Source organism: Mustela nigripes, chromosome 1 (genome assembly GCF_022355385.1).
Source record: "Mustela nigripes isolate SB6536 chromosome 1, MUSNIG.SB6536, whole genome shotgun sequence".
NCBI lineage: Eukaryota > Metazoa > Chordata > Mammalia > Carnivora > Mustelidae > Mustela > Mustela nigripes.
Genome location: NC_081557.1, coordinates 3362400 through 3371712, shown reverse-complemented (window position 1 = coordinate 3371712; position 9313 = coordinate 3362400).

Sequence of the window (9313 nt, the reverse complement as noted above, 5' to 3'; positions counted from 1 at the left end):
TGGATGGTGGAGTGGATGGTTAGGTGGATAGATAGAAGGGTAGATGGATGGATGGATGGTGGGCGGATGGATGTTTGGGTGGATGATTGGGTGGACGGATGGAAGTGTAGGTGGATGGGTGGTCGGTGGATGGATGGACAGATGGACGGATGGAAGTGTAGGTGGATGGGTGGATGGGTGTGGGTGGCGGGTGGATGGAGAGCTGAATAGGTGGGTGACTGAGTAACCAGGTTCCATGGTTCACAGTGGCTCCAAAGAGGGGAACCCCAATACTGTAGAAAGATGTTGTGTAACCGTGTTGAACAAAAGACTAATAAAATTGTCGGCAGGTGACAAGATGGCTGTGGTCTTAGTTTCACTCTCTGTCTCTTCCGCACAGGAGACAGCGGGAGCCTCCGAGCAGGCTTGCTCTGCGGCCTTATCAGGAAGGAGGTGTCCCAGTGCCGGGCTTTATCTTCGCCGCGGGGGGAGAGAGAAGAGAAGAGGCAGCACGTGGGAGGGGGGCAGATCAGAGGAAAGATCAGCCGAGGGCCATGAAGAGGGCAACTGGGAAAGAGACGAGTATAACGGGACCTTTGAGACTGTGTTCCCCGGGGATGAGCGACACCCCACCCCTATGACCTCATCTGGCCCCATCATACCTCGAAGACATCATCCCGTCGGGGGCTAGGCTTTGGCGTATGCATATGTTGCAGGAGCGGGGCGGGGAAGACAGCCCATGGCAGAATCGCTCCTCTGTTCCTTTAAGAAACAATCCACACAGCCTAAAAATGAAACCACCTAATTCAGAGTTCACGGAGGACTCCGTAGAGCCCTGAGCCCGTGTGAACATGCACTCTGCGCGACACACGGGGGCCCGGCTCCTCGGGGTCATCGCCCCAGCGCGACACCCGCACCTTGTCCTTGTCTGGCTCTGTCGGGTGGAAGAGGCATCTTTACCCGATTTGCACAAACTTGCCGCACAGCAGGAGGCGGACAGGACCCAGTGGCGTGGGCCTCCGTGGGCCTCCGTGGGCCTCCGTGGGCTAGCCGCGGGGACACCCACATGTCCAGAGTCCAGCCTTTCCACATCTGCAATTATTAAAAAAAGAGATAAAATCCCGACGTGGTTGGGGTCCCTTCTAGGCACAGGGAACATTCTGGACTATTCCAGGACGTTCTGGAAATCCCAGTTGCCGCTGCTCCGAGCATTACAATTCATGGAAATAGCCCCAGGCCTCAGCTCTCGCTTCTGAGTAACAAGGATTCTAGTCCGCCCAGGTATTCTTGGCACAGAGAGGCCGCGCTGCCTCGCCCCATCCCACGGTCCCCGCAGCCGATCCCGCCCAGCCTGGAGGCCTGTGGCAGCCCCACCCAGGCCACATGTCCCCAGCCACTGGGTGTTTCCTGATAACCCTGCTGAGCTCTGGTTCCGAGGGTCCGCAGAACACCCTGGGCACCTGTGCTTTTAAGAACTCTCCAGATGATTCTCTGATCCTAGCTCGGGTAGGGCTGGGCCAGGCTCTTCCCCTTCTGGTGGGCGTGCACCATGGGTGAGAAGGGGCTCTGAGCCCGTAAATGGCAGTGGCCCCCCACTCCCCATTGTTTGGACATTCTGGTTGGGAAGTCCTCCAGGATTTGCTTTAACCCACGCCGCCTACATGCAGCTAGAAGGCAGGGGCTGCCCCCCCTCCCCCGGCTCCAAGCCTGGGGCTTTCCCAGTAGCTCCGAGCCCCACCATTCCCTGGCATCAGTGAGAAGGGCCCAAGTTCAGGTTGGGCCTGCTTGTCAGGGGGACCCTGAGTCACCGGGTGTGCGCTGAGAATAAAGCCGGGGAGGGGCCGGAAACTCTGGGGCGGGGGGTGATTCGGCTGGAGGGAAGGAGACACAGGGGGGCGGCAAGCTTGTCTCCCAGCATCTGCAAGGCTGAGTCATGGTAGTGAGAGCAGAGCATAGGAGTGGCCGTGATAAGGGACAGATTTTAAACAGCCTGCCCTGAGCCGCCTCTCCAAGGAATCCTCCGGGAATGTGCCGGAAGGAAGAGCGGGGACTCGGCGCACTCTCACAGGGGACCCCAGAGTGGCCAATGAGCGGGACGACGGGTCCTTGGATGCCATGGGGGTCATGTGCGCTGCCCCCCGCCCGGTGCCGTAGAAAATCCCCGTATAACTTTCGACGCCCCTGGAACTTAAGTACTCCCCGCCGGCCATCGACCAGAAGCCGCACATACACCACAAACAGCCGATGAGCACGCGTTCTGTATTTACGTGCGTTCTAGACCGTGTCTGTACAGCACAGCAGGTTAGAGAAGAGAGAGTCGGACTGAGGAAATCGTGAGGAAGAGAAAATGCGTTTCCAGGGCCGTGCTGTATTAAAGGGGGAAAAAAATGTGTTAAGTGGGCTCACCCTGCTCAGGGGTCACCTGTATTTTCAAAGGTGTGCACAGGGGCGCCCGGGTGGCTCAGTCCTTAAGCGTCTGCCTTCAGCCCAGCGGGGAGCCTGCTTCTCCCTCTGCCCCTCCCCCTGCTTCTGGGCTCTCTGCCTCTCTCTCTCCCTCTCTCTCTCTCTCTGTCAATTAAATAAATAAATAAAACCTTAAAAAAAAAGGTGTAACACCAACAATGGGGGTGCAGCCGGGGTCCCTGGGGCCGGCAGCAGTGGGGGGGGGGGTCCCACGTGTCCGACACGGAGGAGGCCAGGGCAGGGGTGACCGTATAGGTGGAAGCCATGGCGTGAGAGGTCCCGCAGAGGCGCTGCCCCCGTGAGCAGAGGAACTTGGCTGCCGCTCTCACCAGGCTCTCCCATCAGAGGGCAAGGAGCGTGGGGCCGAGCACAGCCTGAGCAGGGCAGCTCCCCGGGGCGCAGGGTAGCAGAAGGGCAGGGGATGGCTCTCAGGCACAGCAGGGAGCTGCTGACCCACACCCGACCTGGGACACCGGAGGGGAGCCCTTGCTCCCCCAGAAGGGTGTTGGCCTCAATGACCCATCACACCAATGTGGGAGTCAATGTGGGACTGGCCAGTGGGGCCTGCCTGTCGGGTCAGTCTGGTCAAGGGACAGGTGCCCCCATAGCTGAGGGTCAGGCACCACACCGTGGACTTCCAGGTGACTCAGACGAGCCCTCCCCTGGAGCCGGACAGCAGGTCTCTCGATGACAGATGTGGGCAGGAGTCCCAAGACACTACGGGCCAGCACCGTCATGGACGAATGGGTCTCCCTCCCAAGGGCAAGGCCAGGCAAGTCCTTGCCTCCGAGAGGGATGGACTCCAAACCCAGAGGCTGCGGTGGCAGAGGAGATCACAGTGGTCCTGGGAAGCCAGGGAGAGGCAGAGGGCTGGGCTCGTCAGGGGGTCAGGTGGGTGATGGATGGTCTCGTCTGACGCTTTGGAAGGTCATGAGCCCTGAGTGGGGCTGGCCGGGCCCCACCGTTCACGGGGAAAGGGCATCCCTATTTCCACACTGAACTGTTGGTGAGGTCCCCGGGCCAGTCCCCCATGCGCGTGTCACACATGAGGCCACGACCAGCGTGACTAGCACCCACCTAGAAGCAGAACTTCACTTCCGTTACAGGTTTCCGGCTCCCTGTTTACTCTGTGATTGCCTGTCTTCGCTGGACGCCAGGAAACTTCCTCCTGAAGCCTCCTGGACCCACGTGAATGGACTGAGAACCTCAGGTGCCTGCACGGCCCGCGGGACTCGGGCTACTCACACGGGAGCCGGAGGGACTGCATGGTCCTGCTCACCCCCCAGAGCCCACACTGGACCGAAGCTGTTCTAACGTGGGCACGCGGTGCTGCTGTTGAACTCCTGTCCCGCACCTCCCAGCTGCCTGTCTGCCTGCCGTGTGGGTCTTACACAGGTCTGGTGTCCTGTCTTACACTCGGGCTTTGAAAGTGCTTATGGATTCAAGGGCTTGTCTCCATTCCCGGTCAGGAGCCCCAGTAGGGGCAGAGGCCACTTCCTGAAGCTTGGGCTCGGCTGGGGCTGCCCTTGAGAACTTGTGGGTTGACTCCTCTGGTGTCCATGACCTCGGTTGGAACCCTTCCCAACTATCTGAGAGTACGGTGGAGCTTCTGCCCCCTTCCTGCCGGAGACTCCTTGCCCCCTGGACACGTCTGCTGTCCCCCTCCCCGGCACCGCTCCTCCGGGGATGGTCAAGCCACAGAAGGTCCTGTAGCCACATCTCCTCGGGGCCCAGTCACCGAACCCCTCCTCCATACCATCACCCCCTTTATCCACACGGTCAGAAAAACAGGGGGTGCCTTCCTAGCCCTAATGGCAACAATAATGTGACATCGCACCGCCCCAAACACCCTGCCTGCTGGAGCCAAACTCTGGTAATAACCGTAATTGCTTGAATCCCAAATCCTAAGAGTGGGGGCCCTGAGCGGGGTAAGCAGGGTGGGGGAGAGGGGTGAGCAGAGGGGAAGATGGAGAGGAAGAACAGGTTCTCCTGTCCTCAACTCAGGGCTGGCCCATTAGGAACATTTTGAAGCAGAAGACATGGGATTTTGTCCTCCTGCCTAGTTCCCCGGGCAGCTTTGTTTATTCTAATACCCCCTTGCTCTAAGCTCCCCAGGGCACCACCCACCCAGGCCACTGCAGTGCTGGCAGTGCTCTGGGATCCCGGATCCATCCCCAAGAGATCCCGTCCTCTCAGTACAGCTCGTCTCCCCTTGAGCGTTAGTAGGAAAGCACACTGAACAAACTAACTTAGACTAAAGTGAGAGTGGCTGATACATAGCTAACCTCTAAGCTATTAGCATGTTCTAAATAGATGGTTCCTGAGCCTAATTACTCACACATTTATGACAAATCAAAGGAAATGTGGGGGTGGGGAGGGGACGCCTGAGTAGGAGCGTGGAGCAGGCCGCTCTAGAAGCTAGCCCCTCCGTGCTGCCCTCTCCTCCTCGTCTAGCTCTCCGAGTTAAGTGTTTCTGTCCTGGCCTCCTGGGAGACAGAGGAGCCAGGTGGGGGGGGAGGGGGAGGGGTCCCCAGATGGTCCCCCTGAGGGACTGTCTCCTGCTAAGTCAAGGGAGATACTAGCCCCTGGCAGAGCTCCTAGCAGGATTGCCCTTGTGGATGCTGAACTCTCCCCAGCACCGGCTTGAGGTCCTTGCTGCCCCTGGAGGATCCTCTGGCTTCACTGAGGGACCTTGGCCCGAGTGGAGCTGCCAAGGGCCAGCATCTGGTGATCCACTTGAACTCATGTGCCTGCCCTACCCCCGGGGTAGGACCCCCACGAGGACAGAGCCTGCCTTTTCCCATGGAGGAAACCCCTCAGGGCTCATATCTCACGGAGACCAGGAAGCCAAAATGTCCTTTCCCAGCGTCGCCTGAGCGCACAGAGCCATGGAGCCTGGAGGGCAGCTCGAGTGATGCGAGTCAGTGCTGTGAGTGTGTGCGTGTGTGCGAGCGTGTGTGTGCGTGCGTGTGTGCGTGTCTGTGTGTCTGTGTGTGCATGTGTGTGCGTGTCTGTGCGTGCGTGTCTGTGCGTCTGTGCGTGCATGTGTGTGCGTGTCTGTGTGTCTGTGCGTGCGTGTCTGTGCGTCTGTGCGTGTGTGTGAGTGTCTGTGTGTCTGTGAGTGTGCATGTGTGTGTGTGTGTGTGTGTGTGTGTGTGAGTGTGCATGTGTGTGTGTGTGTGTGTGTGTGTGTGTGAATGCCCATGGGCTCCCCCCAGGGCAACCTCGTGACAGACTCCTGACACACGTGGGGCGCCTCCTGGCAGGTGTCCAAGGAGGTCGTGGTCGCGGTCACCAGCCCCGCCTGATCTCCTGCCAGTTAGGGGTCGGGACGAATTCTCTGAGGCCAGCTCAGCCCCCGTTCCCAGGCTTTGGCGCGCTGGGGTCGGTCCAGGCGGCAAAGGCTCAGCATTGTTGGACACACCCCGGTACGCAGGCGCCCCGTGTCAGGCCCTCCGCAGTGGGCGGCCCAGGCTCACAGAACGGGGTGCTTCAGGGCTCGGAGCTGTTTCTCCTCTGGAGGACGGGGGCCAGGGGACTCCTCTGCAGGGCCAGGTCAGAGAGGAGGAAGCGGCGGGGGGCCCGGGCAGCAGGGGGGCAGGCCCCGCAGAGGAGCTCCGTGCGCCTGGATGATCCTCCGAGCTGGTGAGGGCGGGCACTTACAGAACCAGAGACAGAGGCAGACGGAGAGATGCGTGGAGACCCAGAGACAGAGAGACGGAGAGATCGCCGGGGAAAGACAGAAAGGGCAAGAGAGACACACTCAGAGGGAGAGGAAAGGTCAGAGAGAGACGGAAAGGCAGAGCAGGCGGCCACGGAAGCTGGGAGGGCCTTCCAGGGGGGCGAGGCAGGGCCGGGAAGGAGAGGCCTCTGGGATGCAAGGCACCACCTGCGGAGGGAGCAGGAAGGTCGTGGGGCCGAGGGAACAGCAGGGAGGCAGCCCAGAGGGTGCGTTCCAAAGGCCGGGTGCTCCCCAGGAGGAGGGAGGAGTGGTTGGCGCGGACAGGGGCCAGTGGCGATGAGGCTGGAGCTGTGGGATGCGGGTGCCAGGGGCCCGGATCCCATCCAGGAGGAGGGACTTGGTCCCGGGGCAGGGGTGAAGCTGTGCGCCTCTCGGGCACCTAGCAGTTGGGAAGAGACTTGCGGGCAGACGGGAGGAGGGCGGGCGAGGGTTACAGACCGGCACCTCCCAGGCCAGCGCAGGGCAGGAACCAGCTGCGGCCCTGGAGGGACCCCCACGACCCCTCCCACCCCTCCGTGCTCCCAGAGGGAGCAGGAACCCCTGGGATCCCACCGCCCCTGGGGCGCCCGGGGAGCAGGGAGGCCTCAGCCACGCAGCTCCACAAGTGTTCCCGTGTTCGCCGCAGACAAGGTGGCAGGCAGAGAGCGGCCTCGACTCGGGCATGAGCGCGGAGCTCCGGCCTCGCCATGGGCAGGGCTGACCACGTGGGAAGCCGGGAGCGATGCCGGTCAAGGCGTGACCCTCAAGCGTGTCGTTTTCTGTTTGGGCCGACACCTTCGCTCACGGCTGTGCTCTGTCGGGCGAGGACAGCTGGAATCTCAGCCCCTCCACGCCGATGAGGCCAGTTTGAACGGGAACGTGGTGGCCGGTGGCCGGTGGCGGAGGTGGGGGGCGACACAGGTGAGGACCACGGGACGGCTTGCTGGGCCCTTCAGGGCGCTGGCAACACCAGAGCCCACATCAGGCTACTGGGTCCACCGACCGCTCGGGAGCCTTGGTGCCCCGGCCGTGCCCTCACTGCGGGAACGTTGTTCCGGGCATGGGACGGGGGCAGTGTGGACACAGCACCCGGCCCTCTGCACCTGCACGGGCTCCCCGGGCTTCACCCGGAAACACAAGTTCCAAGATGACATCACTAAGGGTTTTAGGATGGAGGCAGCAGAGTGCTGAAGCGAGGGGGGAGCTCCGTGGGGCCGGGGGCCGCAAGCTCTGAGGTCACTCTCGGGGACCTCCCTGGCCTGTGCTCGATGCCGGAAGGCGAGTGGAGATTGACGGCCTTCGGATTCTATCTGGGTCAAAAATCCTATAAGTGACGCGTTCCTCGGCTAATGAGCACAGCTCCTTCCCCTTGGGGTGGAATCAGGGGCACAGATTTAATTTAACGTCTCCTCTTCCTTCCTCTCCCCTCGAACAGCCAGTGTCTAGACCTACTCGGGTCTTATTGTCATTCACATCTGCGCGTCTGCAATTCCCAGCAGAGCAGCGGGGAGTTTTCAGCCCCGAGTCTTCGGTCCTCCCTCCGTCAGCGGCCAGACAGGAGGTCCGGGGCTGGACTTGCGGCCCCGAGGACCCCGGGGTGGGAAGAGGGCAGTCCGTGAGGCACAGAACGGGAGTGATGGAGGGTCCCCGGGGGCCGCAGACACACAGGCCGGGGGCGGCCCGGGTCAGGCAGGCGCCCATTCCCACCAGGACAGATGGGGGAGCTGCCAGGACCCCCCACCCCGGGGCTCCTTCACACCCCATTTTTAACAGGGAGCAGTCAAGTCCATTATGTGGCACGGGCACGCTCCTGGTGGCGCCCCACGTTTGCCGACGCCTGCCCCAGCTGGGTGGGCGCCCGAGGCCGGCCTGTGGTATGTATTTATCTTTCGGCTGTGATGCATGAGCTCCCGGCGCAGAGACTGAAGCCTGCGGGACGGGGCATGCCTGGACGCTGGCATCACAGCTGAGGACTGGCAAGGGCTGCAGGCACGGCTCTCACCGGTGACAGATCGGTCTACTCTGGATGGAGGGCAGCTCCAGCCACCTCTAACTCCGGGACCAGCTTGGGGGTGAGGCTCCGAGAGGGACCCTCTGGAAGACGATGCCGTGCCCTTCCAAGACCTCCTCCACCGCTGTGCCAGGGACAATGGATGCTTGCTAAGGGACGCTGGCTGTCGTTTCGAGACGCACGCTCACCAACGCGCCGGCTGCACTCCCTCCTTAGAAAGGAAGTACCCTTAATTCCCTTGTTTTAGAGTCAGGGAAACTGAGGCAGGAAGGGCCAGGTGGCCAGTGAGTGACGGAGCTGGGGTCTGAGCCAGGCGGCCAGAAGAACGAGGGGGCCCTCCAGGCCTGGCGTTGGGCATCACGGTCCCCAGCTTGCCAGTGAGGTCAGAGGTTTCAAGGACAAGAGTCCTGCCCAAGGTCACACAGCTGGCAAGTGGCCAGGCAGGAGCCGTACCCACCCCTGGGGATGCCAAAGCCTGGACTTTCTCCCAACGGAATGGCCGTCCAGGGAGGCATGGATGCCAAGGCCACGGCGAGCAAAGATGTGACCCCCACACTCCCCTCTCAGGGTGCCCTGCCACAGCCAGGCCTCTGGCTCACCCTGCTCCTGCATCCAGTGGCCTCCTGGTCAGGTCAGCAGCTCCCACTCCCAGTGCTCGGGGCAGCTACAATTCGCACAACTCATGTGTTCCACAAGGTTCTTCCGGCACGTGACCCCAACCTACCGAAAACTCAGATGAGGGAAAGGTCAAATCACTCTGCTGAGAAGGGCTGGGGTTCCACTCACAGGGCCCAGCTAGACCCGGGTCGGGATCCTGCCTCCCCCCAGCATTCACCTTGGCTCTGCGTCCGCCCTGCCCCCACACAACGGCTCCAGGCTGTGTCTCACCCAGGATTCCAGCAAAGCTCCCAGGGCCAACGGTCCCTGGACCGGCTCGGGTCTCATGAGCATCCCCGGACCTGTCCCTGTAGCCCAAGATGGCCAGTGCTCGAGGTCCCCTGGGAGCTGGAGGGAGGGGGTCAGCCGGCCGGCGTGGAGACGGCAGGCGCTGGGGAGCGCCGGGTGCCAGGAAGCAAAAGCCGCCGATGTCCTGGAGACCATATGCCCCAGGCACAGACGCAGGAGGGGACTAGACCCTG